The sequence below is a fragment of the Pezoporus flaviventris genome, unplaced genomic scaffold, assembly GCF_033815535.1.
Source record: "Pezoporus flaviventris isolate CSIRO_AGI_PZ_B2104156 unplaced genomic scaffold, CSIRO_AGI_Pfla_v1 ptg000013l, whole genome shotgun sequence".
In the NCBI taxonomy this organism is placed as follows: domain Eukaryota; kingdom Metazoa; phylum Chordata; class Aves; order Psittaciformes; family Psittacidae; genus Pezoporus; species Pezoporus flaviventris.
In genome coordinates, this window is record NW_026892561.1 from 36,896,833 (window position 1) to 36,915,911 (window position 19,079).

The 19,079-nt window shown below is 41.0% G+C and overlaps 1 protein-coding gene across 20 annotated transcripts in view; it reads left to right on the forward strand.

Annotated features, from left to right (window-relative positions):
* DLG1 (discs large MAGUK scaffold protein 1) overlaps window positions 1–19,079 on the forward strand; it is a 164,229-nt gene that overhangs the window by 26,129 nt on the left and 119,021 nt on the right. The window lies entirely within an intron of this gene.

Sequence of the window (19,079 nt, forward strand, 5' to 3'; positions counted from 1 at the left end):
GTATTAATAGTGTGTTGTCTGGCATTTTTGGAAGTTTTTATTTTCCTGCAGGTGGTAAACTGTTCTCTATCACTCTTTTTTTCTGAATGTATATAAAGCTACAGGTTTAATGTTTTTCTAACAAGCTACTTCTAGCATTCTTCAGATAATATGAAATCATAAAACTTGCTCATACAAATGTCCTTCTCAAGAAGTATAGTAAAATTGAGCATCTTTAGAATATTATGTGGGTTCAGTGGTAGTTTGTATAAGAGAAAAGGTCAAGATGTTTGACACAAGGAAGCACAGGCTGATCGGAATGAAGTTACCTTGTCTCTCACCAGCAAAAGAGACTTTCTGGTGTCTGAACTGTTGGGGTTTTATTTGGAAGTGAAACATGCCCTTTGAAAATCATGCTTGATTAATAACATTCATTTGGGCCATTTCTGTTTTATTTCTTTTAGAATAGTCTCTTTGTACAGTGAGATTAAGGTTGGATATTAGGTTGGTTACATCAGCATGTTACCTTAGTTTTGTTGTGCTCATTTTAAAAAAGGAATGGGCAGTGCTGTCATTTTTGTAATCAACTGCTCAACTTTAGTTTTATGTTGTGCATTTATTTACCTTCCCATATCTACTTGTTTAAGGTAATAAAGATAACTTATATGGAAAGTTAAGCCAACAGAAAATGTGTTCTGGAAAAAAAAATTACTGGTTTTTGGTATGATTAGCCCAGCTCTATGTTTGCTAACCAAGTAAGACTACTCATGGAAATGCTGCATGGGAGAGGAAGAGATCCTCCTCTCTGCACAGCATAGTCTCACATGGGCTTAGGCTGATCATGCATCTCCACCTGGAGTTATCAGCACTTAATTCTTCCTGACTCCTTCATGTGAAATTTTGGACTCGTTTAACTGAATACTGCTGTAGTAGCTTGATGCTTCAGCTAAAGTTTTTTATTTAAAGTGGGACTTACAAAAGAACTGTTTACTTCCCTGTGAACATGTGTGCATCTGATGACTTGAAAGTTGTAGTCTAATGCAAAATGCATTCCTTGGTTATCTGTCCTCAAAAAAAAGGAAAATAAATGCATGTACGGCAGGCAGTTTTTAAATCAGCATTAAAGAAATTTATTATAGGATTAGTAATAGTGTTAAATGCTTCCCCTTTCTCTGCCTTGAGTGGGGGAGTATTTGAAATAACTCATTGTTAATCTTTATTTCTGACTAGGGAAGAGAAGAATTTGGTCAGTGAGATGAATTTTCTAATTAACTTGAGAAGTCTTTTATAATTTGATTTTTGATAATTCTGTTTTGCTTAATTCAGTATTAAGATCTAGTTGTGATGAGTGAACAGTTTCTTAGACCACTTTTTGTTCTGTCTTGTAAGGTCTAATTGGTTTACTTTGTCCTAATCTAGTACAAAGAATACTGATTAATATTTTTTTTTTCTTCTTATGTGGGCACATTCGGTTTGATGTAGGTAGGCAAATTTGCATCACTGCAACCATGGATACTATTAAGAGCAGGCACGTGGGCTGAGCTTACAGTAATGATTTTTATTTAAGTAACAGTTTAAAATGAGTTCATGGTACTTAAAAGTACAAAATACGATTTTTTTTTTTACAGAAAAAAACAATTTTTTGAGCATTCGTAGCGTGTTTATTCAGTACTGTACTTCAGTACAATGCCTGAATTTAAAGCGATGTAAACTGTCTTTGATTAGTATTCCTAGTAAGACTAGTGCAGAAGAATTATTTCTTTGTACAATTTTAATTTTGAAATATGAAGAAGCATGCTGCTTGGACTACACCACAGCAGCATCAGTCTAGTCCAGTACCTTGTTTCTGAGAGTAGCCAAAACATGGTGTCTTGGGAGAGGGGAAGCATGTATGATGCATCAGCCTATTACCAAGGGAGAAAGATGAAAGGTCACCAAGGTGTTAAAACTTATCATGAGTTCTGGGTGAGCACAGTGATACGGCTGTGCAGGGTGGGAGGCTGCATGGTGCCTGAACAGAGGCACAGCTACAGCCAGGGTGGCTAAGTTGGAAAGACACTGAGTGTATGTGATTCCCGCAGGCTTCCTTGCTTGGTTGTGCAGTGTATTGTAATTCAGAGTCCCATTGTTATTACTGTTAGTTTCAGGAATTTCCCTCAAGTGAAATCTGCTGCCCTACCTACTAGTTGCAAGTGAAAAGGGAATGACAGGATCTCTTGAACAGGGAAGTGATCTAGTCCAACTACCTGCTTAAAACAGGGTCAGCATCACCTTCAGACCAGGTTACATAGGGCTTTGATTAGGTTTTGTAGTCCTCACCTTCTCTCAGTTTAAGGTTGTCTTTTCTCCTGCTGTGCATAGCTAGGGCCACACTTTCTCTTGATAACCTTCTCTTGGGTATTAGAAGCTGCTACTAGACTCTTTCAAAGTGCAAAGCCTTCATTTCTCCAGGTTGAACAAGCCCAGTTCCCAGTTCTTAATTGTGCTTCAGCCACTTGACGATCTTAGTGTCTCTCCACTGTACTTATTACTGCATTCCAGCTACGATCTACCAAGTGTTTGAAGAAGCATAAAGAGAGGCTATAATGCAAGTTTTAACATTCTGAGCTACTGTGTACATAAAAACTAAAAACTGATGTTGGTAGGAAATAAAATATGATAGAGGCAATTGTGTGAAAACGGAAACTATTAAAATCCAAGCTTTTACATATAAACTTGATGCAAAAATTACTTGGTAGGCCCAAAGGAGGATGCTTTCTCAAAGTGGAGGAAGAAAATACAGAATTTTGTGAATTTAAGATTGTAGATGGATGGAAATGCAGTTATATGGGAAATTCTTACACTAAAAGCTTAAGAAATACCTTGAGTGCTAAATAGTCCTCAACAGCCCTTCTAAGTTGGCACATGTAGATGATGTGTCATGATGGGTTTTGGCAAGGAACTTCATTTTGCCAACATCCCATGTCCTCATGAAAAAGCAATTTGCTTTCCAAACATATTTGATTGGATTGTGTATAAATAATAGTTATCTGGTGAGCCAATTGAGTGGTGCTAATAATACACCACTTGGCTTTGATATGCCATCTGGTTGTAACACTGAGGAAATGTGTGCAGAATTAGCCATCAAAAGAACTTTGGGAAGTGAAAAAAATCGTGCATCACTAACGCTGGCAGTGTCAGCAGATAGTATGAAATTACTCTTGCATGCAGTCTTGAAGTATGCAATGCCAAGAAAACAGCTGCCTACTAGATAGTTGGTAAGTATGAAAATCAAGGATGGCAGTCTGCAAACTAAAGGATTGGCTAACTTTGATTTGGAATAGGAGGCGAAGTGTGTGAGTAATGTGTGCCATAGGTTTAAAGGGTATTTGACAAAAAAAAAAGGAATAATACAATCGGAGACTACTAATCTTGTGGTCATGCCAGGAGGAATGATGTTCAAACTGCATGTGTTTATGGTCATGAATAAGCCTTTAAAAAGTTTGAAGCTTTAATACACAAAATGACCTTTGGCAGGGGGTCACGATTCTAACCCCTACATGTCAAATAAAAAAGCCCAATGCAGCACAAGATGGCAGGAGATTAGTTAAATCCAGAGGTTGAAGCTAAAGAACTTAAGAAATACTTCGCTTCTGATTCCATGGGTGGAACTGAAGGTGGCTTGTCTGAGATTTGAAGATGTATGGATTTGAAGGTGGTGAGTGAGGACACCAAGAGTGATGAAGTTGAAGGTGGCAGAGACTAACAGTAGTGGAAATGATAAAAGGAACCTGGTATGCAAAATCTGAAAAGCTGTACTAAGAAGGCATGAGAAAATAGTCTTAAGGCAAATAATTAATAAAACTTTGTTCTTACTATGTATCAATTAAAAGGATATAATAAGCTTTCTGCATTTAAGTTCTTTTTAAGGGTATTCTCTTAAATTCAGAATTCTCTTTCACTTTATATGTTATTTGGTATTCTCCCAGTGACAAACAGTTCAGGTTTCAAGGGCTTTCTGGGCAAGAGGTGGTTGCCAAAATGCACATAAAATACAAAACAAAAGTATAAATCTGTGGCATGTGCTTTGTATACAGAGCATCTCCAGAGGTAATCTTTGTTTACATGTGTTTGCTTCTAAGTGACTGCAGTATGCAGGGTCATTTCATTGATAAACTAAAAATTATTAGAATTGTATAGTTTTTCAGGCAGGCACACCAGTGGAGTTTGTATTTTTTTGAGTTTGTGTGCTCAAAGAAACTGGATGCCACACACCTGAGGTGTTTGCATGAGGCTGATCAATCTTACATGAAGCTCTTGAGTTGTTGTGTTTAAGTTATTGCTTATCTCCCTTCCTGTTTTAAAAGAAAAGCTGCTGATTAATACTACAGATAAGTGACAACTGTTTTTCTTGGTTGTTTTTTTGTATAAATAAGACCCCTTCAAAGCATATTCACAACTCCATTTTCTTGCCTGAAACAGTGTGGGTTTATTTTGGAGGAGCTGATGATCATAACCTGACTAATCTTCCAGGTTGTTTTATTTCTAGGTAGGATTCATTAAGGGTAATTTTTGCTTTGCTATCCCTGTTACCTATGGGAGCAGAATTCGATCCATGGCTTCCTGTCCGTTAGACAGAATCTTGGGCAATATGGTCTAGTGTGAGGTGTCCCTTCCCATGGCAGGGGCATTGGTACTAGATGATTTCAAGGTCCTTTCCAACCCTAACCATTGTGTGATTCACAAGTGACAGTGAACTGATCTACTGGGTTGCTAACTGCAAGTACTTCTGCCTTCTTCACTGCACACCTACTAGGAACCTAGTAGAACTTGGTATGCTTTTCTGCTGGCTAGTGAGTGAAACCAGCTCATGGGAAAGTATAATGAGCACTAGAGTAATTTAAAAGTAGCTGCTGGGATGGTGAGTTAAAAAGTATTGAGCAGTTAAATTGACTCAGCTGCTTGTGAAAAGACAGGTAAAATCAGACTTAAGAGCTTAACATTTTCAGAAGGAGAAAGGGAAGACAGCAGTGATGCTCTTGGCAGCAGGATCAAAATGTTTGTTCTATTTGACTGCTAGTCATGAAACTGGACCCTCAGAGTGAAGAGCTTTGGCATAGTTTCCTGTTGTAATGAAAACAGTGGGAGAGAACAGTGGGTGAGTAAGCGTAGGGTTGTTCGTAGTTGGACATATGGTCTTCAACACGATTCCTCCAGTAGGCAGAGGTATTTAGATTTCTTGATGGCAAAAAACCAAAAGGCTTTCTCTCTTACTTGAAGAGAGATTTCAGGGTGGCTGAGCTCACTGGCTGATCATCTGGTATGCCACTAGTCAGTTTTATTTTATTGCTGACACTATGCTTGATCACTTCTCTTTTGTGAATGCAGAAAGTTGCACCAGGGCTTTGTTAGCATGAGGTGTGTTTTTATGCTTTCCTTGAGGCTTAATCATAGCCTGATTTATTGTCAGTGGCTATTACTCATACTTGCATAAGTGGTAATAACATTTCTTGAATCTTATTCCTAGGACTGGTATTTACCAGACAAAAAAAAAAAAAGAAAAACATTGAAGACTTAGGTGAAGACTGACACTGTTAAGTGATTCAGCCTTGTGAGGTTTTGTTTTTTGCTGGGTTTTTGTGTTTGGTGTTGGTGTGGTCTCCCCCCCCCCCCCCGGAAGAGATGGTTCTTTGAAGACCACACGCTGTTACATCTTGGATCTGGAGGAGGGAAGGACACAGTTTAATGAAATTCTAATACACACTGAAAGTGTAACTAAGGGCTGCTGTCTTAAAGGCCAACATGGGCGGAAATCATTTCATGAACTCATCTAAATGCCCAAGAGAGAATAAACAGTCTTTCATGTGTTTCAGTGACAAACCCATATTGCCTGAAGCAATGATTCCCTCCCTGCCCTCCATTGTGTGAAAACATAAGAACAATAATTACTTCCTTCTTTCGGTCTTTGTGTATACTTTAACGTGGGTTTACTTGCACCCACGTATAATACATGTTGAGGACATTCTTTTTCCTTCCATATCATGATGGGGCTGAGTGTGCCAGCCACCATCCAAGTTTCTCTCAAATGTGCCATTGAGGTGAAGCACTCCATTGCAGTGACTTTTCGCTCCTCTCTGGCCTCTTCTTTCTTTCCTTTTGGAAAAATAGTGTGATGGTTGCATTTAGCCAGCTGCCTTTGGGGTGCCTTTATTACCTGGTGAAGACATCGCCACTGTGTGCTCTGTTTGCTCATTGTGTGTGCGGCAGATGATCTGCAAGTGGTGTGGCTCAAGCTCCAGAGCTCTTCTCTCAAGCAGACCATCATGGCTCTTCTGACTTGGGCCTGCTGGGGTGGTGCGTTGGCCAAAAGTAGAAGCAGTGAATCCAGAACTGAGCAGTCACGCTTCTTGCATTCCTGCACTTAGTTTTTATTTATCTTTGTAGTAACTCTCTTGAAGTTCTTGGAATGTTACGATGATGAACTTGGTCCATTTCTCTTCTGTAATTGAACCATGGCCTTTCACTCTTGTACACACATTATTTCTTTGAAAATGCATAGTAGTTCAAAATTGTGCATGTTTGACTCTAGTTTATTCCTGTATCTCTTTGTAACTGTTTTACCCAGAAGGAGACTTATTTCTTATTCTTCTATTTGCTATATTGCTATTTGGGGAAAAGAACCCAAATAAAATTAATTCACATATGGAAAAACATAACTATTTATTACATAACTGACCCTGAAAAATCTACTTTGATTCTTTAGCTTTAGTTTAGAAAAGTGCAACAGTTGTGGAATTGGGTAGCTTTCCTCAAAACCCCTCACCCCTCAAATCAAAATGAAGAAATGGTATAATCCTATAGTTCAGGGTGATAATACTGTTGCAGTTTATTTTAAAAAGTAAAACCAAAACACCCCGCACACCCCTCGCCAATCAAACCACCTTTCTGCTGCTACTTGTAATTAAGTTTGATAGTAACTTAACTCTGACTCAAGAAGGTAAAAGTAGGACTGTTTTATTACCCAAAACTTTTTTTACATGCTGCTTTCATTCTCCTTCAGTCTAAGAAAATGGCAAGGGAATACTTCAGCTGGCCACTGTTTTATATTTTTATTGAGATTGAGCTCTTTATATGCTATAAAAATTCCAGTTAAGGTGAGGAGTGGCTAACTTAGTGACCATTGTTAATAAGTGCATCTTACAAGCTCTTTGTAGAAAATTTTCTGGAGATAAGCATCATCTCTTGTATGGTGAGAAATGCATCCATTTTTCAATTTCCTCACTTCCTAATAAGTTGTTTACAGGATCTAACGTACACAGCTGATTTTATGCAAGTCACTGGAATTCAAGTGACTACAGAAGTCTCAGGTTGGGCTTGAAGCAGCATGGTCTTTAGAACTGTCTTCCTGATATTATTTTGATTGATTGTGAAATACTCTTTGGAGGCTGTCATGGTATTTTGAGGAGATAAAAAGGTACTGTTTCATACAGTGTTATATAAGCACCCCTCCAAATTGTACATCCAGAGCTGGAAGTACTGTTGGAGGTGGTGAGGGAAGTGCTGTCTTGGAAGGAGGGAATAAAAAAATTGCTGGAGGAGCTTGTCTTGATGACATAGGGAATACGTTTCCAAATCAAGATGGCAATGACTTTTCAAATGAGAAGATGTTGAAATGGGAGCAGTAAATTAAGCCCAAATAAATTAAATCTGGAAATTAAAATATTCCTTGTTGCTGAAGTTTTTAATAAAAAACCTTTTATAACAATAATATGGATAACACAAGCTCATTATGATCTAGGTAGATGATTTTAAAGATCACATTATGCTGTATTAAGTATTTAGGTTGGTTGAGAGACCTAGCAGAAAAGATCTGTCTCACTTTGCATAATTTTGAAGGAAAAGCATCAGATTGGGCTGGTTCCAGAAATGAGGATTGTTAGCCATCTAAAATCACGTAAGCACAGTTTGTAGCTTACTCTAATGTAACTCTTCTGTCCAAAGGATTGCAAAAGTAGCTACCTGATAATGTTAAACGGGAAAGTTAATTAATTACACAGCAGGATTATTTCAAGTCCCTAAATACTCACTGGGAGTCTAAAAACTTTTACTTATTCTTCAGTTAATTAAAATGTTTCTTCATATATTCATTCAGAGAATAAAATTGAAACAAGATTTTGTGCATCACTTCACCTGTGCACTGCATGCTTGAACAACTTTGGTAGCAGATTGGGACTATCATGAAGGAAATGAAAAGCTTTCTGGCAGAATCAGCTTGTATTTTCTCTGGATTTTTTTTTTGTTTGTTTGACTTGGTAGGCTGTGAAGTGTATTTCTGTAATATGAAGACTTTGGAAAAATAAATTTAATTTACTATGGACTCCTGTGGTTTACATCCTTGTCTTTAAATGCTGCCCGTAGCAAGCCGAGAAATGCTTTCGAGTGGAAATGGAGAAATGCTGCCCTCTACTGTTTATGGAGTGCTTTTATCACATTAATAAAAGGAGGACAGTGCAGGTATCTTCACTTTGGAGACTTCCGTAAGGCCTTTTCAGCCTTTTTAGATTTAAAGTATGTGAGGACAGCCTTTTGCAAGGTAGAGGATCACAGAACTGTAGTATTATCTTCCATGTTACATAGCTAGACTTGTTGATTTGGCGATCATGAAGCTGTAAAATCTTGTTTGAAATTACTGTGTATTTTTTCATTTCTGTATCACTTTGGGAATTCCTTTGTACAGTTAATGTTCTTCTACATCCCCTATAAACAAATAGGCATGTAGTAATTTCTTAGAATTGGATTAACCCAGCCTCATTGGCCTAGGTAATGATTTCCTGGCATATGAGAACTGGCAACATGAAACTGTTTTTGTTTTGGTGATCTGTTTTTTCTATGAAACGTTTTTGAGAACTTTGACAATACTGTTTGTATACTTCTCCTTTCTGAGTTTAAACTTATGTCCTCAGTAACTCAAATACTGTGAAAGTGTCCTCAACTCTGAATGATAACTTCCCTTATAACATCAAATAAAAATACTAGAAATATGAAAACTTTGACCTGCATTTTGTATTCAATGGCTTATGTAGGCGCTACAGGGCACAAATGTGTTAAACCTTTTGTAATTTTCTTTCCCTTTTTGTTGTTCCTGTTTGTCATTGTATTAGCATCTCTTTAACCAATGGTCAAGATGCCCAGTGGAAGCTTTAAGTCTTTGTTCTGCCAGTAGTAGGTGATAGAAATTGAATCCTTCAGATCACAAATACTCTTTGAAAATGAAGCCCTGTTAACTTCTGTCAAGAGCAAAGTTAGTTCAGTCGGCAAGGGGCTCTCCCATCTCAAGCTTTTTACTTTCCAGCTGATGTGGTGTTGCTAAAGGGGCTGACTGTGCTGTTGCCCATGTGTGTAGCAATAATTATTCCTTGGTTAACCCCTTTGATTTCTTTCTGCTGAACTGTTCTCTAGAAACCATTGATACATTTCATCTCTTTTGTATGCAGCAACAGTTTTCGTCTTCTTTACTGCTTCCTGTTGGTTGCACTTTGTGTTAGTTTCAGACAATGTGTAACAGAATTTGCAGAAGTGATGTCTTAATTCATCTCACAACAGGTAACTTGTACAGGTTTAAAATATGCTTCAAACAAGCTACTTTTTGGTTTGGTTTTGTTTTCTTACCAAGAGTAGTACTCTTTTAGGACTGCTTTAGGTGACAGATGTAATTCTCATGTCTTGGCTTTAATGCTTTTGTTCAAGTGCCAAACATTAATACGACAACTTTGACTAGAGTTGGAAATGTAGCTTGAAAATAAAATAACAAGACTCTCCTGGACATGAATTTTCCAAATTCAGAGCTGCTTTTTGTTTTGTTTTGGTTTTGTTTGTTAAACCTCTTACTGGAAAAGAGGGTAGTATTTCTTGATTGCCTCACACAGCCTATTTTCAATGGAGGAAGTGGCATAGCAACTGAAGTTGCTTTATTGCAACCTGACTGCTTTCATTGATGAATCAGGCTGTGACGCATTGGAGGGAGAGCAAGGTAAGTGCTCTTCTGCTGCCTAAGTAGTTTAGAGTACCCATACTAGAATCAAAAATATCTTCTCTGTTAGGTTACTGTGAGATATGATTCTTATGTGCTACTACCTGAAGTTACCTTCAGATACATACAACCTCTGGTTAATGACTAAAAAGAAATTATTCTAACAAAATAACACTAATGCAAAATTCTTAATTTCTTCAAAAGAGTTGGCTCACAGAAACCAAGGAGGGCATAATGTATGAAAAGACATGTATAGGATGATATTGGGTCAATTGCTGAGGTGAGTAGCTCGAGAGAGGACGCCTTCAACACCAGAGCGGGGGAAGCTTAGCGTCCAGGAGCCTCAACTCCGAGCGGCAAGAGCCACCGAGGGAGCCTCAAGTCCTCGACAGGACTTGCCCAGGAGCCGGCAGCTCAGCTGACGAGAGCGAGCAGTTGACTCACACGGGGCGGAACCAGGAGAGGGGGCACCAGCCCTGACGGGTTAAAAACCTGCCCCAGGGAGCGCGAGCGACCAGGGCATGGCACCTCAGTGTGTGCGGCAGTTTGGCTGCGTCGGCACCAGACAGAGCCGATGAGAGGGGAGGCTGCAGCACAGAGCTCAGGGTGTAGAGAGTGCCTGCACTGGTCTTGTGAGGGGAAGGTGAACAACGGGCAGGGCCGCACTCGGTGCGCCCTGGTGGAGGTCCTCCTGCAGCAGGGGCTGAGCTGCGGAGGGCTGTCAATAGGCTGAAACATGTCAGGGGAGCTGAGAGGGAGCAGGGCTGCTTGCTCCAGGCCCAAACTGCAGGGGCCTCAAGTGTCCGTTGTAGCTCATGGAGGAAAGGAGGGCATTCACCCAGGAAGCTGGGAACTAGTAACAAAAAATACCAACAGAAAAAGGAGGACTAGGACAATTAAAAGCAAGGGGCTTCCTCCTAAATCTGATGTCCCCACCCAGAACAGCTTTGCAGTTCTGCAGGGGACTAACAAGGAGACTCACACCACATGAACAACTGGCTGATGCACTGGTAATGAAGATCACTATTGGTGCCACCAGGAAAAAGTGGTGAGTCATAGTAGTAGGGGACTGTACTTTGAAAGGCACAGAGGCACCCATCTGTCAGCCTGACCTAGTCTCAAGGGAGGCCTGTTGCCTACCAGGGGCTCTGATCAGGGATGTTGCAGAGGGGCTGCCTGCTCTAGTAATTCCCACTGACTATTACCCACTTCTAGTTGTCCATGTGGGTGCTAGTGATATAGATAGCATTAGCTTGGAGAACATTAAGAAGCACTAGAGAGCCTTGGGAGAGGTGGTTAGGGGCTCTGGAGCTCAGATTGTCTTTTTATCAATTCTCCAGGATACAGGGGAGGATCCTAAAAAGGCTGGGAGGATTGGCCAGGTTAATAAATGGTTAGAACAGTGGTGCCATGGTCAGGGGGTTGGGTATTTAGAACATGGGACTCAATTTGAGAGGCCAGGCCTACTAGAAGCTGGTGGAGCTGGCCTGACAACGAAGGGGAAGAGCTGTTTTGGAAAGAGGCTTGCCGGACTTGTCAAGAAAGCTTTAAACTAGATGTGTTGTGGGAGGGGGGCATCATTCCATCCCAACACACCCAGTCAATTGCCAGTACCTATAATAAATGCTTGGAGCAATGTAGAGATATTTCAGCCTCTCCAGCCAGTGAGCTGGCTTCATTTGGAGCTCGGCTTAGATGTCTCTGTACAAATGCCCATACTATGGAGAAGAAACAGGAGGAATTAGAGATGTGTTCATGTCTATGGGGATATGATATCATTGGTATTACAGAAACATGGTGGGATGTTTCCTATGACTGCAGTGATGGAAGATTACAGGCTCTTTAGAAAAGACAGGCCTGGCAGGCGGGGAGGGGGAGTTGCCCTTTATGTTAGGGATAGGCTGGAGAGTATGGAACTCTGTCTGGGGACAGGTGATCAATTAACAGTTTGTGAGTCAGGGTCAGAGGGAGAACAGCTTGAGGGATGTTACTGTGGGGATCTGTTACAGACTGCCTGATCAAGGGGACTCTGTGGATGAAGCGCTCTATAGACAGATAGGAACAGCCTCATGCTTGCAGGCCCTTGTCTTCATGGGGGACTTCAACCACCCTGATACCTGTTGGAAGGATGGTACGGCCCAGCACAAGCAATCCAGGAGGTTCCTCGATTATGTGAATGACAACTTCCTTCTGCAAGTGATAAAGGAGCCGCCAAGGAGGGGTGCCGTGCTTGACCTCGTGCTCACTAACAGGGAGGGGCTGGTTGGAAGAGTGATGCTCCAGGGCAGCCTTGGTGTAGCGATCATGAGATGGTCGAGTTCAAGATCCTCAGAATGGTGAGAAGAGCATACAGCATGCTCACTGCCCTGGACTTCAAGAGAGCAGACTTTGGCCTCTTCAGGAACCTGCTTAGTAAAGTTCAATGGGATGAAGCCCTAGAGGGCAGGGGGGCCCAAGACTGTGTGTTGATATTCAAGTTTCACCTGCTACAAGCTCAGGAGTGTTGTGTTCTGGCTAGAAGGAAGTGCGGCGGGGGGGGGCAGGAGACCTCAGTGGATGGATAAGGAGTTGTTGAGGAAACTTGGGAAAAAAGAGGCTTATAAAAGGTGGAAGCAAGGACAGGTGGCCTGGGAAGAATACAGGGCCGTTGTCCGGGAAGCTAGGGGCCAAGTTAGGAAAGCTAAGGCCCAGTTAAATTAAACTTGGCTAGGAATGTGAAAGATAACAGGAAGCGATTCTATAGATACATTGTGAATAAAAGACAGACTAGGGACATGGGCCCTCTCCGGAAGCTCTTGGGAGAACTGGCTACCCTAGATTTGGGAGAAGGCTGAGGTTCTTAATGAGTTCTTTGCCTCAGTCTTCACTGGCAAATGCTCCAACCACACTACCCAAGTCTTGAAAGGCAGATGCAGGGACTGTGAGAATGAAGACCTTAGGCCCACTGTAGGAGAGGATCTGGTTCGAGACCATCTTAAGAAGCTGAATGTGCACAACTTGATGGGACCTGATGAAATCCATCCATCTGTGGGTCCTGAAGGAGCTGGCAAATGAAGTTGCTAAGCCATTGTCCATCATATTTCAAAAGTCATGGTAGTCAGGTGAAGTTCCTGATGATTGGAAAAAGGGAAATATAACCCCCATTTTCAAGGAGGGGAAAATGGATGACCCAGGGAATTACAGACCAGTCAGTCTCACCTCTGTGCCTGGCAAAATCTTGGAGCAGATTCTCCTGGAAGGCATGCTAAGGCACATGAAAAGCAACAAGGTGCTTGCTGACAGCCAGCATGGCTTCACTAAGGGGAAATCCTGCCTGACCAATTTGGTGGCCTTCTATGATGGGGCTACAAAACTGATGGACAGGGGTAGAGCAGTTGATGTCATCTACCTGGACTTGTGCAGAGTGTTTGACACTGTCCCACATGACATCCTTGTCTCTAAACTGGAGAGACATCAACTTGATGGATGGACCACTCAGTGGGTAAAGAACTGGCTGGAGGCTGCACACAAAGAGTTGTGGTCAGTGGCTCAGTGTCCGGCTGGAGACCAGTAACGAGTGGTGTCCCTCAGGGATCGGTGTTGGGACTGGTCTTGTTCAACATCTTTGTTGGTGACATGGACAGTGGGATTGAGTGCGCCCTCAGCAAGTTTGCCGATGACACCAAGATGTGTGGTTCCGTTGATACGCTGGAGGGAAGGAATGCCATGCAGAGGGACCTTGACACGCTTGTGAGGTGGGCTGATGCCAACCTTATGAAGTTTAACCATGCCAAGTGCAAGGTCCTACACCTGGGTGGGAGCAATCCCAGGCACAGCTACAGGTTGGGCAAAGGAGATTCAGAGCAGCCCTGCGGAAAAGTACTTGGGGGTGTTGGTCAATGAGAAAATGAGCATGAGGTGGCTGCAGTGTGCGCTCGCAGCCCAGAAAGCCAGCCGTATCCTGGGCTGCATCAAAAGGAGCGTGACCAGCAGGAGGTCGAAGGAGGTGATCCTGACCCTCTACTCTGCTCTCATGAGATCTCACGTGGAGTATTGTGTGCAGTTCTGGTGTCCTCAACATAAAAAGGACATGGAACTGTTGGAACAAGTCCAGAGGAGGGCCATGAGGATGGTCAGGGGACTGGAGCACCTCCCGTATGAAGACAGGCTGAGAAAGTTGGGGCTGTTCAGCCTGGAGAAGAGAAGGCTGTGTGGAGACCTCATAGCAGCCTTCCAGTATCTAAAGGGGGGCTATAAGGATGCTGGGGAGGGACTATTCATTGGGGCTGTAGTGATAGAACAAGGGGTAATGGGTTAAAACTTAAACAGGGGAAGTTTAGATTGGATATAAGGAAGAAGTTCTTTACTGTGAGGGTGGTGAGGCACTGGAATGGATTGCCCAGGGAAGTTGTGAATGCTCCATCCCTGGCAGTGTTCGAGGCCAGGTAGGACAGGGTCTTGAGCAACCTGGTTAAGTGTGAGGTGTCTCTGCCCATGGCAGGGGCGTTGGAACTAGATGATCTTAAGATGATCTTCCAACCCTAACTATTCTATCATTCTAGGATGAGACCAAAAACGTCATGTAGCCTAGGACTGTTTCTGAGCGTAACTGGTAATTCATCATAAGAGAAACTTTAAGAAGTGCCTACTTCAGTTGCTATCCCAATCCAACAGGCAGTATTTTAAAAGATTTTCTGACATAGTGATTACACTTGCACGTTTTCATTAGACCTTAGTCTACATTTGATTTAATATTTTGTAGTTCCTTTGTGAATGTTTGATTTCCTCGGCAATAAGTTCTACAGTAGTTTTTTTTGTTTGCTTTTAAACATCTGCTGGATAACTTAATTGTTTGCAAATTCCTGTGTTAAATAGTTAGTAATTGCTTTTAATATACCTTTTCTATGCCATTCACCTTTTAAATGATCTTGTATCATGTTCCCCTGCTCAGCTGTTTGCTTTGTAAGGTGAAGGGCTTTGTTACTTTTATATTTTCAAATGGAAGCCACCGAGTGTCTTAATCCTTGTTGTTATTCTCTGTACTTTCTCAGTTTTTGTTGCTACTTTTCTTAGATGGTCAGAAATGTCTTCAGTAGGCAAGATTTATGAACCATCTCAAAATTGTACAAAGAATGATGCTTTCTGCAAGTTTCTTTTTCTCCAAATTTTTTTTTTGAAAATTGAAACGATTATCTTCTGAGCTAGATTGGTGGTTTAAAACCTCTGTCTTTTAGTTAAGGTACTATTTTCTAGGTGTTTTAGAGGCAACAGAGGGGAGAGGGAAGGGGAGAGTGACCTACATTTGTTATAACATGCTGTCACACTCGGGTACTTGGGTATGAGCTCTTGAAATAGTTTCAAAGCTGAAGTAGGGTACTATTTTCTGTAGCAAGGTATTGTATCTTTTTTAAACATGCTAAAAAGAAATATTAAATTTTGAAGAGTTGTGCAATTAGTTTGCTGGTAGCTGCTGGTGTTTCTTAAGGACTGGTGTGTGTGCGTGTGTGTTGTCCTACATTCCTGCTGAAGTACTGTGCTTTAGAAACATGCCCTAATACACAGGGGCTGCAGGGCTGGTAAGTAGGATTGAAAGTTTGGTTCAGAAACTGTGGATACAAACCTAAACCAAAGTTAAGTTTGATTTAAGCTGCTAATATGGCAAATGTTTTGCTAAGCTTAAAGACTATGATTTGGTATTTGTATGCTTTAACAGTTGTGAGTTAATAGTAGGCAAATATTTGTCACCTGTTTCTGAAGATTGCTTTCAACAGGTTCAGATCTTCCTGCTAGTCAAAGTGCTTAATATTATGCTTTTGTTATAATAAGGAGTGTTCCTTTTGCCTTCTCTTGTGATGAAGTTTGGAGGAGGGGAGAAGCAGGACTTGAAAGTATTAGTAAATGAAATATAGCCAAGCTAAACTGGAGTAAGCTTTTGGTCAGGGTAATGGCACTTAGTTATAATAAAGTATGTAATGCATCACTGCTTGAATTCTTGGCAAAGTTTGGCTTTAATTTGGCAGTGGTTTTTACTGTTGAGGTTTAAGTGTTTTAATCCGTGTTAGTGTTAACATAGTTCAACCTGCTGTAAGAAAATGTAACTTCCGATTCCTTTGTGAAGCTCAAATTCAGTCCAGGTTAGCAGAGCACACACTTCTCACTTAAGCTGTTCTGTCATGATGGTTAAGTTGTAACTTGTCTTTTCAGTTTTTAAAAGGCATAACGCCACCACTCCCCCCAACTCTTCCTCCTTTTTTTTTTTTTTTTTTTTTTTCCCTCCCATCAGCTTGTTACTTGCTGATTTCCTCCTTACTTGCAAGCTCTGAGAGTGTTTGCTGCACTGGCTACCATAGTAAAGAGCACTGCATAAAGGAATTAATCTGCTAACAGCAGCACAAATACTTGGAAAAACACTTTTTTAAACATGGAGAAAATTGATACTCACTTTTTACTAGTATTGGCTCTACCCTAAACTTTCTTATAGTTTGCTCTGTCTCTTACTCAGCCAGAACTATCAGATGCTTCTTGGTACAGCTGTTAGTCCTAGTACCAGTGCATGTATTTGTCTTACCCTTGCTGTAGAGCTTGGCACACTTTTTTGTAGAGCTACATGTACTGCCTTCTAACCCAGTCTTCCAGGTTGAAGATCTGTCCTAAGGTCCTGCAATTTCTTGTGTTAGCCACTTTAGGTAGCAGAGTGTCACCTGTCAGTTTCCTTGGGTGTCATCATGCCAGCAACTAGTGAAAATGTTGAGCAATATGGGTACCAGTATCTATCCTTGAGGTGCGTTGCTTGTTAACAGCTATGAGCCAAGTGTTGTGCTAATCAGTCACCTTCTGAACCTGGTAGACCAGAATATTTTCAATCCTTTTAACAGTCTGTTTGGCCTGCCTGTGCGTCCTTGATTTCTAGATGAGAAAGCTTTAAGAGGCTCTGTTAGAAGCTTTGCAAAGCTTTCCTTTTTCTGCCTGTCTGTTCTGTGCCTTCTTGCAACTCTTCTTTTACACTTTAGTGCCCCAGAAGATGGCAGGAGGGTTGTAACGGCCTGTAACAGTTTTCCTTAATCTGTTCTCAATAACAGAGTGTAAACCACCAGTATCTTTCCCATCTGGATTGAGATGGCAAACTAAATCCTTCCCTGTAAGGATTTTCATTTTAAGATGGGGAAAGCGATGGAGTTGCAAGGCACTGAAACTGTAGGCTAGCAAATTCTTTGACCTACAGAAATTCAGTAGTAGTATTATAGATCTTTTCCCTTTTAGAAGAAGGAGTCATCATTGTTTTTGAAATGGTCAAATCTATTAGAATGACAGAAGAAATTTACTATGGGAGTTTCCCCTTTAAGCATTTGTATGAAAAAAGCCTTTTTGGAAACAGTTCTTTCTTACAGTCCTCTGTACTCAGAAATGTATGGCAGATACTTGAGCATCAACAGAACAGTATTGGTGCCTCGATTCTGCCTGGCTCTCAGTAAATGATTTTGTAATTCATGTGTGATCTGTTTCTAAAGCAGCAGGACTGGAGGGCTGATTTGTGTTTGTTTCTGGGAACAACCTTCTCACTGTCTGCAGTGGAGAAAAGAAACACAGTTATTAGTATTGTGTAAACACTTCCTCTTCATTGGCTGTGAGAGGTTCTTAGCCTCTATTCTGTTGGTACTATCTCAAAGCAGTAGAGCAGAAACATGTCAAATTGCTATTAAGGAAGTATGAATGACTGTTGAAATGAATCTAGAGTAGTATGATGCTTCACCAGAGAAAAGGCATTTATTATTTGTGTATATCCTCTTCCTTACTTCACTTTTTCACCTGTGTGCCCTTATTTTTCCAGGGGAGGCACAAATGCTTCATTAATACTTTGAGAGTTACTTAGCAGCAGAGCTATTTTCTTGGCTACATTGTAAGGACCATTTAAAAGGTATTCCACTATTGTACTGAAAAGTGCTGCTACAAAAGGAACTCTTTCAAAAAGATAGGATGGGATGACTCAGATTCTGAGCAATCCTTCAGTAACTGAAGGATCTTCATACGTTATCTATTCTGAAGTAAACTTCAGAGATGTTGTCTGTTCTTCTTTCCATTACCAGTCTGACTCAAACTAACTTTGTCTTGCCCCAGTAGGTGCTTAACAAAAATGTTTTGGAGGATATGCTTAACCTAGTCAGTTTGAGTCTTACAGGGAACAATCCAGAGTGATAAATTAGATCCTTGCTCCAGCCTGGTCTTTGTACAGAGAAGAGCAGTCCCAGCTAATCCACACCCTGCTAGATTCAATCTTTCTCAGTGGGTATAGCCTTGACAGTGCAACTTTGCTTCGTTAGCAGTCTTTATCACTTGAGTTTAGAGTCTGTCCATTTCAAATACAAACTGGGTAGAAGCTTCACTGAGGGTGTGGGGAAGAGATGAGAAAAGGGTGTAAAGCTTTCTCTCAGGTCTGTTACTTATTAGGCTTTTACAGTTTATCAGTTTTTATTTTGAGATTCAGTGTCTGTTTTTCACTGAAAATCTTTCTGAGAGTTGGATGGAACTATCTAGGGCTAAATGTGTATAATTTTTCTCCTCCGTGGACAGATGGGAGCAACACTTGAAAGGCAACTTTAGAATAATCACATACTTTTATTCTAAATGATTCTAGTAGTGTTTTTTGAATGCAAAGATCTCACAGTTCGTAATTTTAAAGGACTTTTCAGGTCAGACCGGTACTGGGTTTGTCTGGGACAGTTAATTTTCTTCACAGCAGCCCATATGGTGCTGTGTTTTAGATTCTGACAAACTATTGAAAAACACACCAGTGTTTTAGCTTTGCTGAACATTGTTCACGCAGTGTCAAGGCCTTTTCAGTTTCTCAGTCTGCTGCCCTAGAAATAGGCTGGGGGCGTGCAAAAGGTTGTGAGGGGACACAGCTGGAGCATCTGACCCGAACTGACCAAAAAGATACACTGTATTTTTTAACACGGTGTTCAGAAATAAAACTGGGGGGAAGTCTTTCCAAAGTAGCTCTTGCTCAGATTGGCCATTGGTCTGCTGGTGGGAGGTGGTTGGTAATTTGTCTTGCCTCACTTGCATGCATGCTTAGGGTTTTTTTTTCCACTTATTTGTCCTGACCTATGAGTTT